This window comes from Aphidius gifuensis, linkage group LG2, assembly GCF_014905175.1.
Source record: "Aphidius gifuensis isolate YNYX2018 linkage group LG2, ASM1490517v1, whole genome shotgun sequence".
Taxonomy (NCBI): domain Eukaryota; kingdom Metazoa; phylum Arthropoda; class Insecta; order Hymenoptera; family Braconidae; genus Aphidius; species Aphidius gifuensis.
Genome location: NC_057789.1, coordinates 13,083,289 through 13,094,517, shown reverse-complemented (window position 1 = coordinate 13,094,517; position 11,229 = coordinate 13,083,289).

Genomic DNA, 11,229 nt, shown 5'->3' with positions numbered 1-11,229 from the left:
ACCTACGTAAAACAACAAAGTGAAATGAGTTGACTAACAAAAATTTGCTTGATACGATCAAAGTGCTGAACAATATTTTGCTAAATCAAACTTATTTTGTTGGTGAGAAAATGACACTTGCCGATGTAGCTATTTTTACAACAATTATAACAATTTACGAACAATCACTTGATTTATTTGACAGAAAAAAAATATACAATCTTCCAAGATGGTTTATGACTTTTGTTAATCAACCAGAAACTAATTCAATTATTGAAAATATTAATTTCATACAAATAAAACAATGTCTTAATTATACTTTTGTATAAATTTTAATATTTACAAAATGATAAATAATATAAATTTTTAAACCATCATTTGGTAAATTTGCTATTTTATCATTTTTTTTTTCAATTCAATATCCTAAATTACCCGAATTTCTTGCAATAGTTTTTTAATATTATTACCCATTTTTGCTGATATTAAAATGATTAACGCTAACTTTTTCCTTTAATTTTTCTAAATTATCTTGAAATTAATTATTTTTGTAATTGAAAATAACTTTTGCTCCAGGAAGGTCCATTTTATTTGCAATAATTAATGATGGTCTATCATTTAATGCTGAGCTAAATTGTTGAATTTCATTTTTTAATAAACTCATATGTTTCCATTGTTCACTTGCATCTAAAATAAAAAAGCACATCTTTCAGCAGGTTCAAAAAATGTTATTCCAAGACCACGATTTTTGTGTGAATCCTCAATAAAACCAGGAAGATCAGCAACTATAAAAATACCATTAAGTACATATAAAAATAAATTATTAAAATATTTAAATAATATATATTTTATTTACCAGCAATTTGTTCATTATCATCATAGAAAATCATTCTTAAATGAGGTTTGAGAGTTGTAAATGGATAAGAAGCAATTTTTAGTCTTTTTCGAGTGATTGATCTTGGTAGTGTACTTTTCCAGCAGTTGGTAGACCAATTTATTGACAATAAAATTAATTGATTTATAAAAAAAACGTGGTTCCTATTAAGGCAATAATATTTCAACTTACTGATTCGTTCTTCATCTAAATCAATTTTTTTAGCATTTTTACTAAAACAATCTTTGTTCTGTCCAGCTATACCATCTTCAGTTTTTATTAAACTCATTACATGAATGAGATCAGTAACATCTTTTAGTCGTAACGAATCGTATTGAAAAGAAGAACTGTTATGCAGTAAAATACTGCACAGTAAGACATTGACGCTACAGGCACAGCGAGATATCTACAAGCCTTATGTACCTATGAAAATTGTAAAGTTACGCCAATTATATTTTCCTAAACTGATATTTTTTGTATCTGATATTTTAAAAGCAGTATTTTACTTCGTGGAATGGGGAAAATACATATCAATGAAGAGACAGAAAAAAAAAATTTATTATTTGTTTATGGAATTTCTAAAGACTTTTGTCCAACTACTTCATTGATTTTTAAAATTTAAAGTTTCAACTTTGAACATTTTTCCTTTTTATATTTTTTCGGAAAAATTATTAAATTATGTTATAATTTTGTATAATTTAATTCATCAATTTTATTGATATAAAATATTAATTAAAATAATTCAATATTTATTTTAATTATTAAATAATATAATATTAATTGTTTTTATTTTATGTGAATTTTCAATAAAGGATTTATATATTATTCGATCATTTAAATGATTGAATAATATATAAATAAACCAATTGGTTTCCATTCTTTTATATTTTACTTAACGAAAAAATATTACTATAAAAGCGAGACCCGGTGATACTTGCGAGACGAGACCGAGACCGAGACCGAGACCTGGTGCGAACGAGCGAGACCGATACCGAGACTCGTTGAATCTCGTCTCGTCTCTTACCGCATGAAGCCCTATTGAAGATAGAGATTTTGTATCAGGCTCATATGATGCGCCTAAAATAAATCTAGTGATGGCGACCGGGGTTATTTTTTGATTAATAACGGTTTTCGAAGAAAAAAATCAAGTATCGGAATTTTTTTTTTTCTCAAAAACTATTAGAGATAGAACAAAAAAACTGCAAAGTGCGCAACAGAGTTGTTTGAGGCACATAATATGAGCCTAATACGAAGTCTTTATTTTGATTTTGCGTAGTAATGCCGCGATACGATACGATATGAGGCCTCATTTTTAAGGGTCATATCGTCTCGTATCGTATCGTCATGTGGTCATATCGCCTCCATATCGTATCGAAAATTCATCATATCGTATTGTATCGCATTGTCTCCATATCGTATCGTATCGTCATATCGACAATATTGTAAAAAAAAAAAATCAGTTTCTGAGGTATTATAATTCATCAGCCACTTACCAGATGTGGTTTAACAATTCTATCAGCAATGAATTTATTAAAAAATTCACTTATAGAAAAAATTAAAAAAATGATTTTACATTGATCAATTAAATAAAAATCATAAGGACAAGCAGTAGCTAAGGAGTAAATGTGGCCAGAAAATTATTTCTTGAAAAATTATTGTTGCCAAAAAATTATCTTCAGGAGATGAATGTTGTTTGAATTATAACTTTTAAGCAACCTTGATTCCTAAGCTACATCTTTCCCATAGCTACTGCTTTTCCTTGGGTTTTTTATTTATTTATAAATAACATACACGTAAATTTATTTTTTAAGAATACAAATGTCCAAGAAAAAGCAGTAGCTAAGGAAAAGATTTAGCTAAGGAATTAAGGTTGCCAAAAAATAGATTTTAAGCAACATTATGTTCTAAAAACATAATTTTTTGGCAACCTCAATTCCTTACCTACATCATTTCCTTAGATACATACAAATGTCCAAGGAGAAGCAGTAGCTAAGAAAATGATGTAGCTAGAAAATTGAGGTTGCCAAAAAATTATGTTTTGAGAAAATAATGTTGTTTAAAATATATTTTTTTGCAACCTTAATTCCTTAGCTACATCTTTTCCTTCGCTACTGCTTTTCCTTGGACATTTGTAATCTTAAAAAAAAAATTTACATGTATTTTATTTCTAAAATAAATGAAAAGGTCCAAGGAAAAGCAGTAGCTAAGGAAAAGATGTAGCTAAGGAATTGCGGTTGCCAAAAATATATTTTGAGCAACGTTATTTCCTTAAAACATAATTTTTTGGCAACCTCAATTCCTTAGCTACATCTTTTCCTCAGCTACTGCTTCTCCTTGGACATTTGTTTTTTTAAAAAATAAATTTACATGTATTTTATTTATGAAATAAATGAAAATGCCGAAGGAAAAGCAGTAGCTAAGAAAAAGATGTAGCTGAGGAATTGAGGTTGCCAAAAAATTATGTTTTAAGGAGATATTGTTGCTTGAAATATAATTTTTTTGCAACCTTAATTCCTCAGCTACATCTTTTCCTTAGCTACTGCTTTTCCTTGGACATTTGTATTCTTGAAAAATGAATTTACATGTATTTTATTTATAAAATAAGAGAAAATGTCCAAGGAAAAGCAGTAGCTGAGGAAAATATGTAGCTAAGGAATTGCGGTTGTCAAAAATATATTTTGAGCAATATTATTTCCTTAAAACATAACTTTTTGGCAACCTCAATTCCTCAGCTACACCTTTTCCTCAGCTACTGCTTCTCCTTGGACACTTGTATTTTTAAAAAATAAATTGACATGTATTTTATTTATGAAATAAATAAAAATGCTCAAGAAAGAGCAGTAGCTAAGGAAAAGAAGTAGCTAAGGAATTGAGGTTGCCAAAAAATTATGTTTTAAGGAAATATTGTTGCTTGAAATCTATTTTTTAGCAGCCGCACACCCTAAGCTATATCTTTTCTTTAGCTACTGCTTTTCGTTGGACATTTGTATTCTTGAAAAAAAAATTTACATGTATTTTATTTATAACTACATCTTTTCCTTAGCTACTGATTTTTCTTAGGTTTTTTATTTATTTTACAAATGAAATACATGTAAATTTATTTTTCAAGAATACAAATGTCTAAGGAGGAGCAGTAGCTAAGGAAATGATGTAGCTAAGAAATGGAGGTTGCCGAAAAATTATGTTTTAAGAAAATAATGTTGCTCAAAATATATTTTCAAAGTTGCCAAAAAATATATTTTAAGCAACATTATTTCCTTAAAACATAATTTTTTGGCAACCTCAATTCCTTAGCTATTTCTTTTCCTTAGCTACTGCTTCTCCTTGGACATTTGTATTTTTAAAAAATGAATTTAAATGTATTTTATTTATGAAATAAATGAAAATGCCCTACGAAAAGCAGTAGCTAAGGAATTGCTGTTGCCAAAAAATTATGTTTTAAGGAAACAAGTTGCTTAGAATATATTTTTTGGCAACCTCAAGCAGTAGCTACATCATGTCCGTAGCTACTGCTTTTCCTTGGACATTTGTATTCTTGAAAAAAAAATTTACATGTATTTTATCAAAAAAACAAATAAAAATGCCCAAGGAAAAGCAGTAGCTAAAGAAAAGATGTAGCTAAGAAATTGAGGTTGCCGAAAAATTATGTTTTAAGAAAATAATGTTGCTCAAAATATATTTTCAAAGTTGCCAAAAAATATATTTTAAGCAACATTATTTCCTTAAAACATAATTTTTCGGCAACCTCAATTTCTTAGCTACAAAATTTCCTTAGCTACTGCTATGGCAATAATGTTGCTTAAAATATCCAAGGGGAAGCAGTAGCCAAGAAAATGATGTAGCGAAGGAATTGAGGTTGCCGAAAAATTATGTTTTAAAGAAATAATGTTGCTTCAAAATATATTTTTTGGCAACCTTAATTCCTTAGCTACATCTTTTCCTTAGCTACTGCTTTTCCTCGGACATTTTCATTTATTTTATAAATAAAATACATGTAAATTCATTTTTTTCAATTCCTAAGCTACATCTTTTCCTTAGCTACTGCTTTTCGTTGGGTTTTTTATTTATTTTACAGATAAAATACATGTAAATTTATTTTTTAAGAATATAAATGCCCAATGAGAAGCATTAGCTGAGGAAACGATGTAGCTAAGGGATTATGCTTGCCAAAAATATATTTTAAGCAACATTATTTCCTTAAAACATAATTTTTTGGCAACCTCAATTCCTTAGCTACATTTTTTCTTTAGCTACTGCTTTTCCTCAGGTTTTTTTTTTCATTTCATAAATAAAATAAATGTAAATCTATTTTTTAAAAATACGAATGTCCAAGGAAAATCAGTAGATAAGGAAAAGATGTAGCTCAGGAGTTGAGGTTGCCAAAAAATATATTTTAATCCTCAATTCCTTAGCTACATCTTTTCTTTAGCTACTGCTTTTCCTTGGGATTTTTTTCATTCATTTCAATAATAAAATATTATTTTTGTAAATAGTTAATGTTTTCATCGCACTTTTAAATATTCAGTCGTATCTTGTGTTTTCATCATCCTCTTTGTATACTTTACATTTTTTTAAATTTATTTTTATTTTTTTTTTTTTACCACCAAAACTGTAAAATCTACACTACGAGTACGTTATTCTAGAATAATAAAATTGTAATCTATTGTCAATATTCATCGGAAAAATGTAATTTCTTTTCTTGATTGTGTTAACCCGATTCCTGGGAAAAGAAGCTAAGTACACATAAAAAAGTGTCATTTCGTTCAATGTTTTAACAACGTAAAATTACAGTTTTGAACGTTGCTTTTATTTTTCGGAAGTAAATCTTTGAATGTTTTCATAACAAACCCAGGTAAATTTAGTGTCGATTTTCGACGCAGTGTCCAATCGACGTGAAATCGAGCTCGAAACGACATCGAGGTGGCGTTTTCGACGTCGAACCGCTGTCGATCCGACTGTCGCGCGTCATACGGTGATAGTATTAACATATTTATGATAGGGCTCAGTAGATGGCAGAGTAAGTGATTTTCATCAGATTTATTTACGTATCATTAATTTGAGCAGGGATGGGCATACTGCGAGTTTTTGAGTTGTTTACAATTATCCAGAAATGAAACGTTTAAAACAGGATAAATTACATGTATTTCATTTGTCAAATAAATAAATGACTAAGGACAAGCAGTAGCTAAGGGAAATATGTAGCTAAGGAATTAATGTAACTAAGGAATTATTTCCTTGAAACATAATTCTTTGGCAACCTCAATTCCTTAGCTACATCTTTTCCTTAGCTACTGCTTTTCCTTGGACATTTTTTATTTATTTTATAAATAAAGTACATGTAAATTTATTTTTTAAAAATACAAGCGTCCAAGAAAAAGCAGTAGCTAAATATAACAGCAAAATTGAGGTAGCCAAAGAATTATGTTTCAAGGAAATAATTCCTTAGTCACATTAATTCCTTAGCTACATCTTTCCCTTAGCTACATCTTTTCGTTAGCTACTGCTTTTTCTTGGACATTTTTATTTTTAAAAAATGAATTTACACGTATTTTATTTATAAAATAAATAAAAAATGTCCAAGGAAAAACAGTAGCTAAGGAATTGAGGTTGCCAAAGAATTATGTTTCAAGGAAATAATTCCTTAGTCACATTAATTCCTTAGCTACATTAATTTCTTAGCTACTGCTTTTCATTGGACATTTTTTATTTATTTTATAAATAAAAAACATGTAAATTTAAGTTTTAAAATCACAAATGTCCAAGGAAAAACTTTATTAATAGAAAAAGATGTAACTAAGGGATTGAGGTTGCCAAAATTATGTTTCAAAATAATTCCTTGTATTACATTAATTCATATACTGCTTTTCTTGGACATTTGTATTTTTAAAAATAAATTTACATGTATTTTATTTATAAAATAAATAAAAAATGTCAAGGAAAAGCAGCAATAAAATTGAGGTTGCCAAAATTATGTTTCAAAATACTTCCCGTCACATTAATTCCTTAGCTACATTTTCCAGCTACTGCTTTCCTTGGACATTTTTCATTTATTTTATAAATAAAATACGTGTAAATTCATCTTTTAAAAATACAAATGTCCAAGATAGGGCTGGACCCGAGACCGAAATAATTTCGTTTTCGTTTCGTTTCGTTTCGGTTTTTCGAAACAAAATTTACCTCTACACTGGCGAAACGAAATCGAAACGAAACCGTGCTTAAACTTCGAATTTTGCCGAAAGTTTCGGCCGAAACGAAATTTCGTTGAAAAATTTAAATGAATGTTTTAAATATTAATTTTAAATTTTATCCGCATTTTATCTCATCTTAATATTTATTAATTAAATTCTACGTATTGACTGTTTTTTCTATCAACTGTTGTTTTTTTCTTTTAACATGACACCTATTTAACGGACAACGACAGCTAGCACATATATTTTGTTTGTCACGTTCATTTGCTTATCTTTAGTTTTGCTTTATATCCAAAATATAAACTATCGTTCGTTAGCAGGTCAGAGCTTGTTTTTTTTTTTTATTTTAGTACGCGTAGTGTTCACTGTGAAACGTATAGGGGAGAGTGGCCCAAAACGGACACCCAGCCTAAAACGGACACCCTTAATATTTTTATGAAATAAATGATAAATTTTTTTTTTTTTTTTTTTTACGTTAAGTGTCATTCATTGTCATTTTCGCTTTAGTAAAAAAAAAAGATACTAAAAATAGAGGGCGTTTGTGTTTCAAGAGTGGGTAGAACTGAGTAAAATCAAAAAAAAATAATAAAAAAATAATATTAAATAATTACACATAATTGTTGTTAATTTTTGATAACTAACTGTTTTCAATTTAATAACAAACTTAAAAAATGATATTTATTAAATATTTTATATTAAAACATTTAAAGACAAATAACAATATTTAAATATTTAAAGACAAATAACAATATTTAAATATTCAATTAATAATTTGAATCCTTAATATTAAAAAATCATTAAATAACTATGACAACAATTTTTTAAATAATTAATATTTAAAAATTAAAAAATAAAGGATAAAATTTAAATATTTTATCATCAATTTATAAACAATAGAAACAATAATTCAAAGTTTTATCGACAATTTTTACAATAAAAATCATTAACATTGTTTTTCACTCCAACACACAATTAAGAAACCAAGTGTTACACTGATCACATTGGATCCCAGATTTTTTTTATCAGTTGAAAAAAAAATATTACAAATGCCACAAGCTGCATCTGATTCATCATCATCATTTGCTTCTTCTTCTTTTTCAATTTTGATGGATTTTATTTTTGAATTATTTAATTTTCTTCTTTTTTGTACATTTTTATTTTCTTAATCTTCTTTTCTTTCTAGCTCTTCAAGCTCCTTAATATAATTTTCATCCGTAAATTGAGGTCTTACCCCAGCACGTCTTTTTTTGGATTTGAAAATCGGTTTCCACTGGGTAGGGTCTGATCTTCCAGGGTAGTACCTTAAACCCTACAGACTCTCTTTGTTTTTTCTTTATAAATTTATTTACTTTTCCTTTATTATTTTTTTTTCTTTCAGCTACTTCTTCATCTTCATCATTATCTTCATCATCATTGTTTTTTTTTTTTTCTCGTACTTCTTTCTTCATCTCTTCATCTTCTTTTTACTCTTCATCTTCATCATCATCATCATTTTTTTTTTTTTCAGGTACTTGTTTATTCATCTCTTCATCATCATCTTCATCTTCATCTTCATCATCATCATCATTTTTTTTTTTTTCAGGTACTTGTTTATTCATCTCTTCATCATCATCTTCATCTTCATCTTCATCTTCATCTCCATTTTCATTTTCATTTTCATCGTCATCTTCATCTTCATCCTTTTTTTTTTCAGGTCCTTGTTTATTCATCTCTTCATCATCTTCCTCTTCATCTTCATCCTCATTTTTTTTTTTTTTTAGGTACTTTTTTATCCATCTCTTCATCATCATCATCATCTTCATCTTGTTCTTCATCATTTTCTTTTTTTTTAGGTCCTTTTTTTTTGTTTTTCTGATAAAGATACTGAAAGAGTTGAAAGATTACTACACATTCTAGTGACTTCTTCACATATTTCAGTGTTACCAGATTCATGTGAAGTAGTTGCTGGTATAAGTGGTCTTTCAGATACCTTAGCTGGTGCATAATCTTTGTCAGTGAAAACGTTGGGATTAAAAGGCCAAAAACCACATTTTTTAAAACCCCCCAGAATGTTTTCTTTTGTTGCAGCATGTTCCCAAGCTTTGCAAAACAGGACATTTCACTTACATTTTCCTGGATGTTGTCTCATCCAGTACAGTATTTCTCTAGAGTGATATACTGACACTGGGAGGTTGACACTAACATCCAGGGGTTGTAAATTGTGCGTCGTGTGGGGTGGTAGACAGAGCATGATCAAGTGATTTTGTTGAGCAATTCTGAGGAGTTTTGAATTACGGGTATGACTCAAGTGACCATCTAAAATCAGTAAAACTGGGTCATCATAAGTTGGCCTCACTTGAGCCATAAACCACATGATCCATTTTTCAAACAATTCAGAATTGATGTAGCCAGAATCACTGACCATGCCCCAAGATCCATCAGTTGTATTTGCCATGAGTTCTTCATTCATCCTTTTTCTGGCGAATACGAAAACTGGTGGTAGTTTCTCACCAGCTGCTGATACACAGCACTCAACGGTGACGTTACGAGACCTCTCTCCTGATGTTCTTACACCAACTTGCTTCCGTCCTTTTTGTACCTATTATCTTCCTCATTGTTTTGGAATCGCTGATGCTGGGTTTCATCAACGTTAAATACGATGGGGAAAAGAAACTTTAATGTTAGTCCAGTTTTTGTTTTATATAACTCAAAAACATTTCTGGACTACGACGGTTGAATCCTCGTGCACGAGCAGCAGATACAGCTTCAGGTTTTCTTAGAGACAAAGTTGGATTACGTCGAAAAAACCTTGCATCCATTTTGTACCTGCTGAACCACTTAGAAAGGAATTTGGCAAGTTTTTCTCTTCAGCAAGTAACCAAACAAGTGACTTCAATGCTGTTGGATCGACGCCGTACAAAATTCATTTTTCTTGCAGATACTCCACCAACTGCTCTTCTTGGTGTCGACTAAAACCGTTTCTGCACTTCCTAAACCTATTTATAAATTCAAGATGTCCAATAATCATTGATCCACAACATAAGATTCACGTAAAAGCATTATTATCATAAATAAATCTTCTATGAATTGGTACACTTATTTAATTTATTTTATTTCTTTATTGATTAAATAAATTATTAAAATTATAATCTAGATTAAGTATCAAGTCTAATATGAGTTGGTGGATTTATTTTATTATTTTAGTGATTAAAAATTATTGAAATGATGAATCAATGTATAAATAAATTGACAAGCATGTGTTAGCCCTGGTACTGGATCTAATCTGTCATTCAAATTGTTTTTTTATGTATCAAATACCAAAATAAATTTACAAGCATGTGTTAGACCTGGTACTGGACTGGATTCGTCATTCAAATTGTTTTTTTATGTATCAAATACCAAAATGAATTTACAAGCATGTGTTAGACCTGGTACTGAACTGGATTTGTCATTCAAATTGTTTTTTTTATGTTTCAAATATTAAAATAAATTTACAAGCATGTGTTAGACCTGGTACTGGACTGGATTTGTCATTCAAATTGTTTTTTCATGTATTAAATATTAAAATAAATTTACAAGCATGTGTTAGACCTGGTACTGGACTGGATTTGTCATTCAAATTGTTTTTTCATGTATTAAATATTAAAATAAATTTACAAGCATGTGTTAGACCTGGTACTGGACTGGATTTGTCATTCAAATTGTTTTTTTTATGTTTCAAATATTAAAATAAATTTACAAGCATGTGTTAGACCTGGTACTGGACTGGATTTGTCATTCAAATTGTTTTTTCATGTATTAAATATTAAAAGAAATTTACAAGCATGTGTTAGACCTGGTACTGGATTAAATATGTCATTGAAATAGTTTTTTTATGTACATAATTATAAAATAAAATAAATAATTGTACCAATATACGAAGAAGTGGTGATTTGATAATGAAAACTATGAATAAATTTTAAAAGAAATACAAACCTTTCATAATGGCTATCTCCTTATGAGAAGTTTTTGTACAACTCAACACGACGTATTAATACTGTACGGGATATTCCATAGGCAAGAGCAACTGATTTTTTAGATTGATTATTATTTACAACTTCATCAATTGCTTTTGCCATTACAATTGGATCCCACGATTGTCTATCTGTTTTTCTTTTATATTTTCCCATTTTTTTTTTGTTTATTAATTTAAAATATTGTTAAATTATGAAA